Source organism: Colias philodice, chromosome 11 (assembly GCF_061535455.1).
Source record: "Colias philodice isolate Cphi_HAF_F1 chromosome 11, ilColPhil1 Martin Lab GWU primary, whole genome shotgun sequence".
Taxonomy (NCBI): domain Eukaryota; kingdom Metazoa; phylum Arthropoda; class Insecta; order Lepidoptera; family Pieridae; genus Colias; species Colias philodice.
Genome location: NC_143096.1, coordinates 9,757,296 through 9,775,400, shown reverse-complemented (window position 1 = coordinate 9,775,400; position 18,105 = coordinate 9,757,296). Strand labels below are relative to the sequence as shown.

General features: G+C 31.7%; 1 protein-coding gene across 1 annotated transcript in view; it reads right to left on the bottom strand.

Moving 5' to 3' along the window:
- The window catches only part of LOC149484819 (uncharacterized), a 217,461-nt gene extending 199,680 nt beyond the window's left edge, over window positions 1-17,781 (bottom strand). Inside the window, exon 1 of the mRNA XM_089701111.1 lies at window positions 17,675-17,781. The gene's annotated coding sequence lies outside the window, so the exon portion shown is untranslated. The remainder of the gene's footprint in view (window positions 1-17,674) is intronic.
- Window positions 17,782-18,105: the final 324 nt, after the last annotated feature.

Sequence of the window (18,105 nt, the reverse complement as noted above, 5' to 3'; positions counted from 1 at the left end):
GTTGGGATCTCCGAGGGCCTAATTAGCGGCCACTAGTTTTGCATTAACATTTCATTAAGTCTCCCCAGGAGAAATGAGCGTTATTAACAAAGCTATAAGATATATAGTGGCGTGCATATTGTTGAAGGAAATTGCGGGACGCCTTTGTGGGTATAATTATAAGAGGCGACAATCTCAGCTGTTTTAAATGTTCATTGTGATATGCAAGTTACATATAAATAAGCAAGTGTTATCAAAAAATACTAATAAAACTAAGATGTTGATATAAAACAATTAATTATGATTAATCCGTCTCTCAGAACAAGGACGACCAAAAGATTCCTTTAGTGTGGATAAAACCTATGAATATAGAAAAAATCTCTATCACAAGTACTTGTATACATATTCTTTATAATTATTTGCATATCTTGAATAAAGTAGCAAGATTTTATTGTATTACAATAAAATCTTATTACAATACGACGTGTTAGCAAACACAATAAAAAACCGAACAATACAGTCGCAACTACGCGTTTAATCCAGATCGCATCTTTACAATAGATTTATGACAGAAAAATAGAATCTCCAGTAAGTTGCATTAACCCTTGTTATCACTGCGAGATGCACCCACGACACTAACTTATTCTGCTTAAACAACAGACAATGGATCTCCCAGGACACAAAAGGAGTACGTTGAACAAAACAAATGCCCTTTGTGACTTTATGAATTGCTGAGTCAGTCGGACTCGATGTTAACTGTAGCTAGATTAAGCTATTGTACTATAGGAGTTATTATAATGTTTAATCGGTCGGATAGTATAAGACACTATGGTCTAGCGAATACTTTTGTTGTATAACACAATTAGTGTCGATTACTTTTTACGTCTGGGATAAATTCACTAACACTTACTATGCTAACGAGTATTTGTGTATAGATTTTAGTATAGTAGTAACCCTATTTCCGCGAAGTTTTTAATATTTTTCTGCTGAAACATTCATTCGTCATTCACGTTCTTATATTCTATTACTATCACATATAAATCGATCGTACTCTATCGCTTTAAAATGATACGTATACACGTTTTAAAATCAAGTTCAAAGCTATTGATAACATTCTTAGATCTATAAATTTCTAGGTATTTGTTTATGTAAAACTAGATTTCCGCCCGCGGCTTCGCCCGCGTTTTCAAAGGAAAACCCGCATAGTTCCCGTTCCCGTGGGATTTCCGGGATGAAACCTATCCTATGTGTTAATCGAAGTTACCCTCTATATGTGTGCTAAATTTCATTGTAATCGGTTCAGTAGTTTTTGCGTGAAAGAGTAACAAACATCCATACAAACTTTCGCCTTTATAATAGTATTAAGATACAGCGCCTGTTATTTTTAGCGCCACATTTTCAAAGCAATATCTCGCATAAGCATCGATTAACATGATATAATTAGAATATAATGAAGAGTAAACGAGATAATCAATGAAAAGCTTACGATAATGTCTGATTGTAAACATTTTGCGGTCTGTTACTATTTGTGGTACTATTTTATACTTCATTTAACTCGTAATATATTTCTAGTTCTGTGGTGTTTATTTATTTGGAAATTCTAATTTAATGCTAAATAGTGGTTGTGAACTAGTTTGCAATTAGTTATTTATTATTCGATGTCACTTTTTTCTGGCCATTTTAACAAGCCAAGCCACACCTCCGCGCCCGTCGGAGTGGGGAGCGTGAGGTTTTTTCGTTACGGAATTTCTGGATTCGGTCCCCGCGCTCAAGGCCCGCCATAGAAGCTATGCAATAGCTTAACTACTTTATATTTTTTTTACATTGTCTCTTTGGTACAAACTTAAACTAAAATCTGTCATACATCAACCCCTTCTAAAAACTACTTAAGGCGAAAAAGCTGAACAAACATGCCTCAGGATCGACATAAAGGCAAACAGGGAGACAGACGGACCCTTCGCATTTGTAATTAGTATGGATCGTAGTTCATTTATAATTAAAAACGTTTTTACATACAAAGTGATGTGGACGCTTCTTTACAAACAGGAAATATATTAAAAGCGTAATAAGCTCGTTTAAAAGAGTCTTCTTGCTACGTATTATTCTACATATCATTAAAAAAATATATATCTCTTCTGTGGACAGAAATGAATATCTAGGCACTAGCTTTTTAAAAAACGTGTCGTCTTGCTAATTGGAATTTCCAGGATTATCTCTGTACCCGATTTCTTTCAAATAAATTTAGTGGTTCAGGTCTGAAGAAGAGACAGACATACAGTGTTACTTTCGAATATAGAATACGAAGAAAGGATAAGGTACGAGTTATATGAACTCTTTATATTGCAATTACAATACAATACAAATAGCATCTTACTAGATTCCCGCCCGCGGCTTCGCCCTCGTTTGCAAAGGAAAACCCGCATAGATCCCGTTCCCGTGGGATTTCCGGGATAGAAACTATTAAACTATCCTATGTGTTAATCCAAGTTACCCTCTATATGTGTGCTAAATTTCATTGTAATCGGTTCAGTAGTTTTTACGTGAAAGAGTAACAAACATCCATACAAACTTTCGCCTTTATCCATACTAATATTATAAATGCGAAAGTAACTCTGTCTGTCTGTCTGTTACTCAATCACACCTAAACTACTGAACCAATTTTCATGAAATTTGGTATGGAGATATTTTGATACCCGAGACAGGACATAGGCTACTTTTTATCCCGGGAAAATAACGCAATCCTGGAAATCCCACGGGAACGGGAACTATGCGGGTTTTTCTTTGACTACGCGGGCAAAGCCGCGGGCGGAAACCTAGTAATATATATATTAGATTAGATGTATTAAAATGTCCTTTCAAACAGCCCTAGTAAATTAAACCTATATTTTAAAACAACAATCAGTAGATATAGTTGCAAGTATACCTTGATAAAGGATGGAACTAGAATCGAATTGATAGGAAGATAATAGATTGGGATTTGCAATTTAATTTAACAGATTCTTGACTGTACGAACTGGTTCTATGATTCAATTATAAATACTGGAACTGTTTAATCTGATTTCTTTGGAGGATCCGCGTGAGTTGCTTGATTCTTAAACGCAGTAAATTAGATTATTCTGGAATCGCCAGACCATAAAATCTATTGAATAATTATTGTCGTTCGTTTTTTTTTATATTTATATTTTTGAATATACGCCGGATATTTTAATTAGTTACGTTTTGAATACTTTAGAGTTCCAATAGATAATTTATAAATTCTATAAAAGTCTAAATTTAATAGTGTACAATCAAACAAATAAAAATATGAGAGATTTTTTTGAAGAGTCTGCATTTTCTTTAAACTTTATTATACTATCGCTTATAATGCAAAATAACTTACTACTTACTTACCTATAGTACAGTATTTAATATTTATAGCCCTTATAAAGCAAAATATTAAAACATTATTACAAGTATGTATTGGAACAGCTTAGAGAAAATATCTTTATCATAACGTAATCATTAATATTTCATATTCCAAAATACGACGTACAAATTTCACACCGCTCCATGGGAATACTTGTAAGACCTAAATTAAGCTCAAATATATATTACGAAGCCTATAACTCCTGTAATAATATTTTACACAATTACAAAAGAATCAACATGGCCACTACGAGTGCATTTGATTAATTAAAATTTACATATTTAAAGTATCCATACTATACTAATATTATAAATGCGAAAGTAACTCTGTCTGTCTGCCTGTTACTCAATTCCGCCTTAACTACTGATCCAATTTGCATGAAATATGGTATAGAGATATTTTGATACCCGAGAAAGGACATAGGCTACTTTTTACCCCGGGAAAAAGGATAGGTTTTATCCCGGAAATCACACGGGAATGGGAACTATGCGGGTTTTTCTTTAACTGCGCGGGCGAAGCTGCGGGTGGAAAGATAGTTATAAATAAAAAGAAAGAGAGCAATTACTGACATTAAATTGCATAAGCTATATTTAATTCAGATTATAAACATACTTAAACTTTGACTATTCTCTATCTATAATTATTTAAAATTAATCATTAACTACGCAAATATCCAAATCTTATTCAGCATTATTTCTTTAATATAATATTAAGGACGAATTTAATCTTAAATATTTATTCCATGATCTGATTTATCAAATGATTGGGCTCACGGTGTTCGAGAAATTTCCAAGAGAATTCCGCCATTACCCGTTACAACGTGATGGTACAAAGGCTCCTTTGTAAATAGAACGACAAAATGACTGTCTCAAATGTTGAATATCATGTATCAAAGAAAATTGTTTATTACTACACTATTTAAGGAACTACACGCAAAGATGATATTATATATTTTATACATATGATACAATGTAGTAGAGTTTTAATTTGTACATTGAATAAAAACTGAAGAAAATACCGCCTATACACAACAAAAGCAAAAATACTGTATGTATGTCTGTTGTCCGGCTTTCGTACAAAAACTACTAATGAATAGGTAAACGGATTTTGATGATTTGTTTTTTTTTACATAGCTATTAGTTCTCACAACCTAATATTTATCATGTTATTTTCAAGATAGCGTTACGAAATATTTCTGTACAAAACGTATACATAACACAAATGACAAATGATCTATAATTATTACTTTACCAATTTAGCAAAAATGTATAACTGTTATACCCTTGTTTGGACATCGTTGCGTATATTTTTATGTGAACCCAGGTGAACGACCCTTAAACTGTACCAACCCTATTCATATTGCACTATACATACAACGCTTAGCGATGATACACAGAAAAGTGCCTCTTTAGGCTGGAATTATCAACAATGTATTTATTAATTGCATAGCTTCTATCGCGAGCCTTGAGCGCGGGGACCGAATCCAGAAATTCCGTAACGAAAAAACCTCACGCTCCCCACTCCGACGGGTACGTAGGTGTGGCTTGAAGGCATAGCATGCAATAGCTTTACCGCGGCAGTCCCCGAGTGCCACACGTCTTTTAGGAGTCTTAAGGACCTCCACGAAGCTATTAAATAAATTTAATAGCTTCGTGGAGGTCCTTACTCATATTATGTTAGGTATATGGGACTTATATCTTTGGATAGTATTGTGGTAATATGCATTTTACACATCATAATATTATGTATCACTATGGAAATGAATATTACATAAAATTCTATTATTTTATTCAAATTAGTAGTGTTTTCATGGTGGTCGTTTTCACTTCTGGTGCTATGCAATATCAATGTCTTCTATTAATATCTTCTCATGCTATAGAAGTTTAAAAATTAAAAACAGTCACTGGAAATGTAACATAAAATTCGTAGAAACCCTTCATTCTAATAAAAACTTTCCTAGAAACCAAAATTCTCCAAAAATGCAATTTATTTCACCCGTTTCTTTTCAGAGTTTAACATTTACAATTGCAAATGGATACAAAACTGATAAGTTAAATTTAAATTTATTTAAAATGAGTCGTTACTCCACAGCCAACTTTATCTGACTTGACCGATTTATGTTAATACCAACTTACATACGGTTTAAAAAGAAATCTAGCCTTATTCATTCGGGAAGTAGCTCAAGCGTAATCCTGGAAGTGGACTTTTAAATGAATATTTAAAAACTTGAAAAGGATAGATTATATTCAAATTGTACCTTCAAGTTTAAAGTGTATGCTCGTTCTTTGTCCAACTTATTCCAAACATTTGTTTTGTAGAATTATTTTAATAAATGCAGCACGAAGCTTCACTTGGTTGATATCTTCTGGGTATACAATAAACTATTTGTTTATACGGATAACGGATTATAATAATCTATCTCTGTATCAAGTTTCATACAAATTCTATGCTGCATCAGCTGTTACGTGTGAAAGTGTTACAAATATCCATCCATCCGCAGGCACTTTCACATCCTAGTAAAAGTAGACTAGGATGTAACCAAGTGTAGTGTGAAGTCTCATAACTTTTTGTAAGATTGCGATCGAATTTTCTATATGAATTATGTTATCATTATAAATAATAATATGTCTCTCCTCAGATGATCTACTATGAAATAACTGTTGTTGTAAGGATTATCTATAAACGAGCGCCTCCTTCATCAATCTATATTGAACTTCTAAAAAAATTGCATGTATAGATTTAAAAATATCGTGCGTGTTCTCTTAAAACTTAGTGTCTTAGAAATACCTAAATAATACTACCTCCACGAGAGCGTAATATACGACTAGGTACGCCTTTATATACTCAGGTTATTTTTCAATACACTTCTCCATATTCTTAAACACATTTAGCTCCTTACTTTTCCAAAAATATAACGTAAAAATCTCTCAAAAAAGAAAGATTACGGTCTCACAGACGAGACGAAGCAAGCGCCACAAAGAAAGGTCGTTACTCGTTCCCAAAGTAAGTCAAGTGTAATTGTGACTTTATATGTCAGCTACATGCACTTTTCATGTAATTGGCGGATTTATTTTGTATGTGAATAGTTTTGAAAACACGCGACGGATGATAGTTTTGAATGAGGGGATCAGTTTGAATGCAGCCTTGGAAACATGCGTTCGGTGGTACTTTAAAAAATATCTGTTAATGTTTTAAAAAGTTTAATCTTACCCACAGTTAACAATGCCTTCAATACACTTAAATATACCCACATGATATAACCCATGACATATAATAAAAACAATAAAACAAATTGCGATACCTAAAAAATCAAGAAGCATAATTAAAAACTCGCTTGTAAAATCCAAGCCCAATCAATCTTCTTTTTTCTCCCTCCACCCTTACATAATACAATTATATTATAATTATTTTCAATTATAACTTGCTCACTTTCCTGGAAAGTCTAAAGAGGGTAACGATAAGGTTTTGAAACAATGAAGACTTATCCGTTGTAAAATTCAATATTGAATCCATAAAATAACAAAATTCCGTATTATATCATGTGCTTGGAAATTTATTAAATATTCACATATTGTATATTGATAAATTTTCAATGAAATGGCTGTCGCACAATATTTCCGGATTAACGATATTCCATTCATCAGAGTGATCTAAATATGCACACCCATGTCACTTCCTTTTTGTCAATTTTATTTTATTTTTAATAACGTTGCCTTTCTATAATATAACTTTGTGAGGTTGGTGGCTCGTATTTTGAGATAAAGAATTTAATTAAGCTTTAGCAATATCTTAAAAAGAAAACGGCTGAACAATTTATAATATTTACAATTTTGGCGACCTGTATTTCAAACCATTTCGAGTTATACGTAAAATTCATGCTATGCTTCAGCAATTTTGATGAAACTGTTTTAATCTATGCACGATTTTCTTGTATAGATTAATTATTATTTACTAAAAGCATCTTGCGCTTTTCGGATAATATCACTATCTAAAAAAAATGAAGCATATTACAAATATGTCAAAGAAGGTAATCCAAGTCAATACAAAATGTTTATAAACAACGCTCCCTTTCTTAAGACTCACTAATTTAAGCCACAAAACATCTTGAGAACAATGAAGCCGAGATAGCTGATAAACCACACGCACCCTTATCTAATATTAGTTATTGAGTACGCCAGGCAAGGCCGATTGTATCTTAAGGATTTATCTCTAGCTATATAGTTATTTCATTAATTCCGAGTGCCTTGGCCATTGTTATAGAAATATACTGTTTGCTTATCGTAGACGTTTGTGTTGTACGGTTTTGAGTGTTAGCAATATTGAGTCAAAGGACAGGCGTATTTCTGCAATGTTTGTATTTTGATATTTCCACTTTCCCCCATACACTGTTGTTATAATTATACCCTTATCTATAGAAATAATATAAAGCTGAAGAGTTAGTTCAATAATCTCAGGAACTGCTGGACAAATTTAAATATTGTTTTACCTTTGTATATAATATTGTATGTTCGTGATATCTAAATGCTATATAAAATAAAGTAATGATTGTTAATGTTATTTTAGAGAAAGCTTTAATTACCAAGAATACTCGAATTGAAAAGAACTGATGCTATAGAAAATATTTAGTACGTTAAAGCATGAATCTTTGTTGAGCAGACAAAAATAAATACCTTTGTAATAAAAACCTTAATAATAGAATAACATCAATAGTTTTGACGTGGCAATTGGTCTCGCTGCCGGTGAAATTATATTAGTTTGTCTCCGGAAAACATCGGTGAATAAATAAATTTTATTAGTGAAGTTTTTATGTCGCTTTGTTGAATATTTTACGGTCACACTATAGCTTCAGGAATAGAAACCATATTTGTGTCTTGATAATATGTACAAACTTGATAGGATTATAGAAAATATAAATAAAAGAAAACTCATGCTTGTAGCATACCTCGGGAGGTATAATTGACTAGCTGATTCACGTAACTTCGTCTGCGACCAAAAGATTTAACCATTTCACTTTCCTGCTTTTAAAATTTTTTGGTCCGAGCATAATGGTTATAACATACATACATACATACCCACGTATAATAACAAATTTTCTAAACAAGCTCAATAATAACAAATTTTCTGAAATTATCGCGTTCCAATAATACGTAAAAAATCCAGATTTAGGAGTGCTAAAACTCTTGTATTTATTTTCCAAATTACGACGTTTTATTTAATCTATTTTTGTTTTAAAAAGCCTGAGACTATGCAAATAATAAAACAATAATACTTCACTATATTAAAAATTTAAAATACACAATTGATAAAAAAAATATAAGCAAATAAAATTTTCATATTTTTCCTACATCAAGTTAAAATAAAGTTAGAATAAAGATAAAAAATATAACAAAACAAGTAAAGTTTTAATTACTTCCTACTTCACCTATACACTCGAACCTCCAAGTTAGAATCTGAGTTTGAAAAACTTTTTGAATGACAAAAATACGTGTTCCCTGGTATGGTGTACACAGGGGTATGACACATTACTTACTAATCTTTTTTTGACAAACTGTCAGCAGTAAATATACTTTTATTAATTGAACCAGTAAGAAAAAATGGCAGATAACTGATTCCTTGATGTCGTAAAAAAATATTTCTCCATAATAGTTTTCAGACAAATCACTATGAAAGGAATTTATTATACGACAAACTTCTAATCTATTCAGATTATAGGAATCAATGAATTAAATTAATAAAGTTATATACCATACTAGCTGTGCCCCGCGGTTTTCCCCGCGTTGCAAAGCTCCTGTTGGTCTTAGCGTGATGATATATTATATAGCCAATAGCCTTCCTCGATAAATGGGCTAACAACGAAATAATTAGTAGTTCCTGAGATTAGCGCGTTTAAACAAACAAACTCATCAGCTTTATAATATTAGTATAGATTTAGTAGCATTATTTGCATGGAAGTTTCAAAATTCATTTTACCTCAACGAAGAGCCAGAGAAACAGCATAATATTTTAGTACACGTATATGCAATATCCATTCCTTCCATAATTCCAACGGGACATAACAGGACTAGATCAAAGACCGAACTACCCTTGTCTATAAGTACCATCATCACGAGAACCACTCCCGATAGTATTATGTGTTCTTTGTCAATGCCTTTATGAAACTAAACAATTCGTTATCCCAGTCATTAGGCTGGTCTATACAGAGCGAGCAGCCTCGCGAACCATTTGTTGCGCTACTACGTGGCTCGGCAGAGGATAAAAATAACTACGACCTACTACTACTAGAAACCAAAAACGGAAAAGTAAAAAATAAAAAGATTTGATATTATTAATTACTACATATTCTTTAGGTGTGCTACTTACTAAATAAATAGGTTTGAATTATGAGACCAATTTCAAACTATTCCGCATAAATTAAAATAAGGATCACGTAAATCGGTTCAGAAACCTCGGCGTAATCGGTGTACATACTTACATAATAAAATATACCGGCCGAATTGATAACCTCCTCCTTTTTTTTGAAGTCCGCTAAAAACTCGTGAGCTACCTTCCTTTTAATTTTCCTCAGTTGAGCCCCGTCCACACTGACCCAGCTGCTTCGCGCAGCAATTGCCTCGCGAGGCTGCTGTGTGTACCCGCCTATTTTACAATGTACATGCAAACCACAAAGCAGGTGAAACATATAATTTGTCAGACCTTATCAGGAGAGCATACCTTTGTTTCCATCAGAGGTTTATTGCTTACTTAGGCGAGGTGACATGGGATGATTAATCGCATGTTTACAGTCTCTTTTACGAAATATAAATCCATCAATCACGGTCATATAATTTTGTAATATGTCTCCTAAGCTTTTAAAGTGTTTCCGGAATTTCGTTTTCGACGATGTCGTATTTATTTTTCAATTTATATAAACATATGTCTTAAGGGAATTAGTAGACCTCTCTTAGTATGTCCCTACAGAGCTTAAAGGGCTATTTTGGTATGAATTTTCAGAAGTGGCCTTGTTTTGTGAGTTGGTACTCAATAATTCATACGACTGTATTATTTTATATAATCAGTTTTTTGTTATGGGTATCAACTGTCTAGGATGGTCTAGGACATTAAGACTGAACCCTATACGCGCGACCTCGTCTACCTTATATAAATTAATAATAAACATAATATATTTCTCATTAAATATTCTCTATTAAAGATAATAATATATTTCGTAAGATGTTTAACATTATCTTCTGCATAAAAAATATACAATTCGTTACAAACAAATTAATATCGTAACGAAAACCGCAAATTGCATACATGTAATTATTTAAACTGTCATCAACAAGTCAAATATAACAAAAATAACACAACTGTAACAAACTAAATAAATTATTCAAAATTCTACGAAATAAAATTCAAATTCCGTGAAAAAAATGTTCAATGAAATATTGTGAAGCATTTCCTGAAGCTTAAAGTTTAAAATATGTGACATGCGATACATTCATGCGGACGATGGAAAAGTGGCCAAGAGTGTGTCGGACAACGCTCAGATGAGGATTCCGTCAATGGAATACAGGTTATCAACAATATTTAGGGGGATGAAGAATATTCTAATTATTTTGCTACCTTGATGTATTTAAAATAATTATTTATTATAACTATGTATTTATTTTCAAAGTAAACTATGAGATAAAACAGTTGACAGACAATAAAGCAAACAGAGGCAGTTGTGAAACCTTATAGACCGGGAGATACTGACACAAAATTTCGAGTCATTTGTAACAGGATGGCGGTTCTACAGGGGTCTTAGTACGCAATGACAAAAAGAAAAATGATGGTGTGAACGCTGGTACTGGCGGCTTAGTCGCGTGGGCGTTAGTCGAACTCGTCGGAAAATAGCGAAAGTCAAACGATTTGTAACAGTATGGCACTTATTTTTCCTGTAAGTTTGAGGATCAACGAATATAAATACAAAATTTCAAAGATCTAGGTGTTGGAAATCTTCACTTATATAAATTAATAATAAATTTATTTTTCAAGTATGACAGCACTTTTTCCCCCTACTAGAAGTATGGCAAATATAATAATGGTCACATTTTATCAAATACTCTCCAAAAAGCCAAATGCAATACTGGTACAAAAAGATAGGCGAAATAAAAAAAATTTGCAGATTTTCGGCGGTATGGCGACCATTTGGAATCGTCCGAAAAGTATGGCATGGCGATTTTCGTAAATGGCTGCACGACGATGGTTAACTGTGCAAAAGTTAGCTTGGTACAAATGGTTGAATAATTGTTTTTTTTAAATCAACACATTCGCGTCGGTATGGCGGGCTGTAAGTCATACCGGAAAAGTATGGCATGACACTACCGCCTACTTCTTTTTTATGGGCTATCGGTAAATTCTAAAATTTTTGTGTTACAAATCGTTTGACTTTCGCTATTTTTCCGACGAGTTCGACTAACGCCTACGCGACTAACCCACCGGTACCAGCGTTCACACCATCATTTTTCTTTTTGTCATTGCGTACTAAGACCCCTGTAGAACCGCCATCCTGTTACAAATGACTCGAAATTTTGTGTCAGTATCTCCCGGTCTATTAGCCTTTATTTCAAATTCAATATACGAATATAATTTTTAATACAAAAATAAATTGAAGGTCTTTGTATTCTTAGTTTTAATATTTTCATCATACATCACTCTTATAAACATTTTTATTGATTTTCATTTTGTATCAAATATATGTGAAATGTACTTAATAAGAGTTTATTACATTGTCATATTACGTTATTGTTTTCCTTGTTTTGGTTACCTGTAAGAGATGGCTTTGTAGTCATAACGTCGCCTATTGAGTAATTTGTGTATATTTTGTATTGTTTTCTTTTGGTGCGTATAATACAGTATTCATTCATTCCTTTTATAAGTAACTTTAAATATTTAACAAAATTAATTCTGTATTTTTGTCCACAGATCCCTAAAAAACGGACAGAAGTTGATAAGAAATATTGAATTAGTAGATTGACGCTGGACTGAAAGCGAGCTTCATGACAGCATCTGCGTCAGTATTGTAAAGCTGTACATGGATTTTTAAAACACCAGTTAAATGTTACATAATATGACTTTTTTACGACTATTGTAATAGATTTCCTATGTATGTACTAGTCAATATATAATTAAACTTTTTTTTATATAATGCCAAAAGTCTATTATTTTATACTTCAATGTCTTTATCCCACCAGCAAGCAAGTTTCATCATGATATCAATGTCACAATTAACGCGCTACGTATAAAATTATTTAATTCGTATTTCACACTTATATTATTCATTCTTATGAAAGATTCGGGATAGATATTTAAAAAAGTAGTAAAGTACTTATCCAATTCTATGCAATATGAGACACATAGAGATGAAATTTAGTTGCGGATTTATTACTAACCACAAATCGAATCGGCTATATTTTATAGCATGCCCATTTCATATTATGAACTCAATTAATTCAATCTGACCACACGCTAAGGTTGGATCGTAACATGAACTTTAGTAGTAACATGAAATTTGTAGTAACTTTGTCTAAAAATTCATCAAGACTGTTGTTTGTATCTGATAAATAAAATTCTATAAGATGTCCTACTACATATGAATAAATAGGTATCAAATTAAATAAGAGCACTAGATACAGATAGAAATCTTCCAGACCTTTAATTAAGTCCCAAAATGAGCAAAACAGTTGTTATCATTACGAGGAGCGATTTAAAAATATTTTCACAAGAGCTTTAGGGAGCCCATCTTAATTTACATAAACCTTTGGCAGGGAGATATTTATATCCAGCCATAATTCTCTTTGTAGCCATTTCTCACGTTTTAACGTCAATTAAATACATTCATCGCTATTGTTTATTTACGAAATATTCGTTTGTGTAAAATTATTCAAAGTAGCGAGCGGTTAACGTATTATTTATGAATCCGAACTGTCGCAGCGGATAAAGAATTTAATTATATCGCCAAAGGATACAATTATGCATTTACGTGCTTTTTACGTGGCTATTGGGGATAATGAGTCTCGTGGATGCATTTCTCTTATAGTATATTGATTTTTGAATAATGTAGAGGACCCACCTATTGTGATGTTGCCTATTGTGACAGAGTGTGGGTTCGATTTCTATCAATGCACTTTGTATTTCTTTGTGCCTGACCTGTGTATACTTAATGTGTATTGTGTATTGAAAGAAATTGTTTGAGTGGTTTTAGATTTTGTTTTGTAGTATGCATATTGATTTTATAAGGTCAACACATCTGTTTTTCTGAAATAATATAGAATAAAAGTTGGAAAACTCAAACAAAAGATGTTTACATCAGATACTTATCGATATGATACCAATTTTTTACATTTAAATTATAATAAACAAATCAACCCTAGAAAAAATATCCATTCTATCTCCATTACTTTGAAGATACAGAAGATACAATGAAGATCTGAAAGAATCTATGAAGATCTGTATCTTGAGTATCTAAATGAAGATACTATACCTGTTATTGCACGGGTCAGTAATATAGCCAGGTGTCCTGTTCCTACTGTTTATTCCCCTCATAAAAATGTAATTACATCACTCACTTCTATTACTATAAATGATCTCCACGCGTTTGCAAGGCGCTCGTAAAATTACCAGCAGTTATTCCATAAATATATGATACCTCCGTTTTAACTGCATTAAACCGCGCAGCGAATTTCCAAATATATTAAATTCGAAATAGCAAAATGTTTTGTGCTGACACAAGGGGAGCAAGCTTAGCAAGAACAAGTCTAATGAAAACTGCTTAAAACAAAGCATCGTCTACGCATTTCGTAGCGACCGCTTTCGTAGCAACAACGTAGCTGTGCTACGGAACTTTAATTAAATTTATTGTTATATATAATAATATAGTATTACTTGGTTTTACACACCTGGTTTCATCCTTGTTTTATTTTATAGTATACGCTGCGGAAAATACATTTGCTGTAACTTTTATTTCTCATCGGTGTTATTATGAAATAATACAATATCATATTTGTTCTTGTTCTATTGTGGTCTTTAAATATAATAATACAGTGTTCAATGTAATTAAATTCGATTCTACAAATTCATTGGATGTTATTTAATTTGTGTTTTGTAATCATTATTTGAGTAAATTACAATTTTTGAGGTAAACACTTTACTATATTATGCTCTATGTGGTTCATCAACACGAATATTAATCGTATTTTAAATCTGAATATGTATATGAAATTTAAACTATTTATTGGAGTATTATAAACGACCACAAAACGACTTAAATTCGCAAAAAAAAATAGAAATAAAACATTTTAATAACATGAAAATTCTGGGCTAACTTAGTAAGCCATAATAAATATCAAATTTATAAATAGAAAAGATTTTGTTATTTGTTTTGACTAAAAAAAGTCAAGCACAAAATTGATTTTAAAAATTTCCATTTAAAGCTTCATTATTCCTTAGGGTCTAAGATTTTTATACTTTGTTTTATATAAACCAACGTGGGTTGAGTACGAGTAATAGATCTCGTTACAATATTTACATGTATATGTGTGAAATTTTATGTATGTGTGTGTTACAAACCTTCAATTTACAGTGTCCCTGTTGTTGTAACATGGCTTATGCTATTAATTTTTTATTATTTATTTCTTTTTTAATTAACTAGGTTTTTATATCAAACTTGTACAAATATAAAATAACCTTTTAATCTTAGCAATTAGAGACTAAATAAAGGCATTTTCGCTAGGTAACGGATTTTAAGATTAGGATCAGAAGTAATCCTTTAAAAATATATTAAATAAATCTAATTTGCGATTTGTTTAATTTATTACAATATGTACTGTAAAATCTTAACGATGTGATTTAGGTATTTGCAAATTTTAACAATGTAAATTTTAACATAGATTTTAGTCGCTGTACAATTCATAAATTGCGTAAAAAATAATGAAAAGCCAATGTGACGCCTAGACTTTTTAATAAACTTTTATAAATGCTTAATTAAAGTTCCAAACACATAAAACTAATTACTGACTAATTAATTAAATCATAACGGTGTAAATAATACGTCAATAGAGAGATTTGTGAACTTAATCAAAATTCGTGGAATAATTAGGCACATAATAGGAATTGGAATTAGTTTCAATAAATTTCATTTACAGGATACTAATATTATGATTCAATTCACATGTCATAAAATCATAGCATGAACATTTTTATCTAAATCTCATGACTATTTTAAAAGAGCAACTATGGAGTTTCTTGTCTGTTCTTCTCCATAGATACTGCTTTCCGAATCTGTGGTAAACGTTAAATATGTTATGACGGTTCAAAAGTTCTTCTAGAAGAAGTCTAATTGCATAAATAAATGTTTGAGTTTGAGATATTAAAACACTAGTTTTGAAGTCAATTTAATCTTATTCTCACACTTTAACTATTATTATATTAAGTAAAACATTAAACCAATTTAACTCAAGAGAAACCAGTCAACACTACATAAAAGTCACCCACATAATAATGTATTTATACTTAAAAGCGTAAACAAGTAGTCTCGGTAATATCACGTTACTATATTTCAAGTAGCATCTAGTAAATGATACAGAAATAGGAATACTGCATTTATTTTTGTAAGCATAGACGTGAACCATTATGTAATATGTTTCTAATGACGTATTCTTGAAAATATATTTTCCACTATAAGTTATAGAGCCAGCATATTTATAGTAACAGAGAAATAAATTTCCCTACATTATCACACGTACGATGAAATCCATACTAATATTATAAATGCGAAAGTAACTCTGTCTGTCTGTCTGTCTGTTACTCAATCACGCCTAAACTATTGAACCAATTTGCATGAAATTTGGTATGGAGATATTTTGATACCCGAGAAAGGACATAGGATAGGTTTTATCCCGGAAATCCTACGGGAACGGGATTTTCTTTGAAAACGCGGGCAAAGCCGCGGGCGGAAAGCTAGTGTTAATATAAACGAGGTCAGTGACATCTCACAGTGACATCAGCAGTGAGTGATAAGCGTACAAACACAATAATATCTAAGTTCTAGTTTCGCTTTCCGGTCGAGACTCAAAAGTTGAGCATACTTTACGTAACTCATTTAAATTTTTTAAATCATGTTTGATTTCTTAACCACTGACATTAAATATCGGAAATCATAACGTCATCGTTTTTAATCGTAAAATTTTGATAGCTATTTAAGCAAATAAATTAATTTAAATTTGAATTTGTACATACCAATTGCATCCCTTCATTCTGATGTCAATGGAAATAGCTCCACTTGAAACTGCCTTTCACAGGGCTATTTATTAAATTAACATGAAATTTTGTGTTAACTGTATTCTAATTATAAATTGAATTCATTCTCACTTGACATTAATACAATTGGTATTGACATTCCACTTGACATAATTATTCGAATGACTAATGAACTAGTTATTATGATTTGGGCTTTTAATACCAACATTCAGTTTATTTTCATTTACTTTATAAATAAAATAAACGGTTAAATTACAAAATCTTGTAAATCGCATTCTAAAATATTTGTGTATTTCAATTTCTATTTAAACGAGTATAAAATTTTCAGTTAGTCGGTGAGGGTGCGATATATTTATTTTAATTTGATAATGTTGATATTTGCATTTTAATTTAATTGTCTGTTTGATATATTATATTGATATAAATAATAATTTTACACTAACACCACAAATTATTAATTGAAAGCGTAGCATCATAACATATTATGTTTAACTATAAATCCATATTAAGTGTTGTTGTTTTACTTTATACTCCATATGCCTCCTACTTAAAGGATGAAATATAAATATGTATTGCCTTGACTTTATAATTTTATTAAAAATCCCACGTAAATTGTACTTCTTATACATATAAAAACTACATTGACATTTAGATACGATTTCATTAAAATCACCAGGGAGCTTTTAATTTAACAATTTTCCTCAAACTCAAACATTGACTATAAATAATTCAAGATTTATATTTAATTAAATCCAATATCGCTACAAACAAATTGACTCGTAGAGGAGTGCTACGAAATTCGTTACGCCGAATATCTTATTGATACTATGACAAATCCCTTTTCATTATGTTTCAAAATAAATTCGAACTTTATCATTACATCCAAGTAAATTATAAACACATTTTCATACACATTACCATATGTGGCAAAGTTTCATTTTAAGCGGTATCTACGAATTACCAATACAATAACAACATCATGAATATTCGTAGCACATGAAATATCCTTACCATATAGCACTGCACTACACTACACTTTCACAATACACTGTCGTAGCCGGTCCGTAGGTTGTCGTAGGCAGTCGTAGCCAGTCCGTAGACAGCGCGGAACACGTCGCGCTCCGTTCGCACCAAACACCTTACTGGAGCCTTTTGAGATAGCTTAGCGTCGACGCGCGCAACCTTTCCCAACCGTTAATTCAAACAGTTATCCTGCTGATTGTAAATTAAACTTACTGTCAATGGATATCTTGCGATTGTACGAGATTTTTAATAACGGTGTACATACCTATTGTATTGTATTGTAATGTATATCATTTTGATAGAATAACGTCCAAAATATATATGTGTTGTAGAATGCTGAATCGTCGGTAGCGCTATTTTTCATTCACAGACTCTACATTTTTAAAAGTTACGGGCATCTTATAAAAGCTTCTTTCTTT